Source organism: Gavialis gangeticus, unplaced genomic scaffold (genome assembly GCF_001723915.1).
Source record: "Gavialis gangeticus isolate Ggan-Ray unplaced genomic scaffold, GavGan_comp1, whole genome shotgun sequence".
In the NCBI taxonomy this organism is placed as follows: domain Eukaryota; kingdom Metazoa; phylum Chordata; order Crocodylia; family Gavialidae; genus Gavialis; species Gavialis gangeticus.
Genome location: NW_017728992.1, coordinates 16,739,828 through 16,741,730, shown reverse-complemented (window position 1 = coordinate 16,741,730; position 1,903 = coordinate 16,739,828). Strand labels below are relative to the sequence as shown.

Below are 1,903 nucleotides of genomic sequence, written 5' to 3'. Positions count from 1 at the left end.
TTTCTAAGATCTTCCCCTGGATAGAAGTCAGGCTGATGGGCCTATAGTTAGCTGGATCCACTTTCCTCCCTTTCTTGAAGATAGGCACCACATTGGCCTTCTTCCAGTCTTTGGGCACTACATCAGAGCACCAGGAGTTTTTAAAGATCCATGCCAGGGGCTGGGCTATGACGCTTGCCAGCTCCTTGAGTACCCTGGGGTGTAGATTGTCAGGGCCGGCTGACTTGAAGGTATCCAGCTTCTCAAGGTGTTCCTTCACGAGGTCAGCATTTATGGAAGGCAGGGGATCTCCCCCACCCAGACCTCCCTGTCCCGTGGTGGGCATAGGCATCCTTGCAACACAATCCCTCCTGTACAAGGTATAACCATCAATACCTGTGGTCCAGTCATGGGTGGAGTCCCACCAGCTCTCTGTTATCCCTTTGAGATCATATTCATCTTTGCTTAGAGGAAGGATCAGTTCCTGCTGGTTTTGTTCCCTGTGATATTGGCATTTTGTGTACAGGCAGCTAAGCCTGCCATTGGAAGCCCTGGACTTCCCTGTCCTCTTAGAGTCCTGTCCTTGGGCTGGGGTAGGAGTGAGTTCCCTTGTGTTATCAGACCTGCTGATTCTGTGGTTGTCACTTCCAGGGCCTGCACTAGTGATTGTCCACCCATCCCCTGGGATCTTGGTTTAAAGCCCTGTCAGACAAGTCAGCCATTCTGGCCAAAAAGAGCTTATTTCCCATCGGAGTGAGGTGGAGGCGATCCCTTCCCAACAAACTGCTGCCTCCTTTCTCTGAAGTGCGGACTGTGATCGAAGAAGCTGAAGCCTCTGCAATGGTACCAACACCACAGTCTTCTGTTGACTTCTTCAATACATCTCTCCCTCCTGTGCCTGTGACCTGTAACTGGAAGGATTGAAGAGAAAAACTACCTGTGCCCCCAGCCCTCTGAGCCCAGCCCCCAGAGTCAATGGGAGATATGACCACTCAAACAGTCCCTGAGACCCAATCATTACCATTCCCTTCGTATTCATGCTGTATCTTCATGTTTATCCTTAGTAATCTGATGCACTTTTTGTATGATTCCTCCTTGAGTCAGGTCACTAGAGAGCTAAGTGATGTTACTATATTTCCCACTTTTCCTTCACAGTGGGCTTATGCCCTTAATATTGTTTATTTAAGAAACTGCCAACCCTCTTGAGCTCCTTTTCTCTTGGATCTGCATTCTGTGGATGCTTCCCTACCAGTTCTCTAAGTTATTGTGGTCCACTTCCTCAACATCCATTGAATATATTTTGCAGTTCTCCCTCTTTCCACTCACAAGAATCTTGAATCTTACTCATTTCATGATCACTAGCACCCAAGATGCCTTCTACCTTCACAGAAAAAATAGACAGCAGTAACTATATTAGGTAAAGACTATCTTCATGAGCAGTTTCCCCTGCTGAAAATGTTCAGTACAGACTCTTGTGAAGTGGGCCAGTCCTAGAAAACTAAAATGCATAGCACATGCACAACAATGGTTGGTAATGCAACTCCATGCTTTAGCAAGCAGGGCATGTAGCTAGACCTCTTTCTTTGCCAGAGAGTAAGCAATGAATGTGATTTCATGAGTTTGGGCCAAAATTCCAAGGTCAGCCTGAATAGAATAAATGACACTAAGCTTCACTACAAATGGCAATTTAGTGAGTTGGTGTTGCAATTCTGGGAGAAGGATCAGTGATGAATTTGCATGTATTCTATATTCAGGATACCATTCAACACCCTGCCTTACAATCTATACTGAATTTCCTCTTATTTCACCCTTGCAGACAGAGTGATCTATGCTTAGTGATAACCAGAAAATAAAAAATTAACATTGCCAATGGACATAACTTCACTTTCCAAACTAAAGATACTTGTCAAATATAGTACAGGGA

General features: G+C 45.4%; 1 long non-coding RNA gene across 1 annotated transcript in view; it reads right to left on the bottom strand.

Annotated features, from left to right (window-relative positions):
• LOC109299245 overlaps positions 1 to 911 on the bottom strand; it is a 21,793-nt gene extending 20,882 nt beyond the window's left edge. The window contains exon 1 of the long non-coding RNA XR_002097802.1: positions 836 to 911. This is a non-coding gene — a long non-coding RNA (uncharacterized LOC109299245). The remainder of the gene's footprint in view (positions 1 to 835) is intronic.
• Between the last annotated feature and the right edge of the window lie 992 nt (positions 912 to 1,903).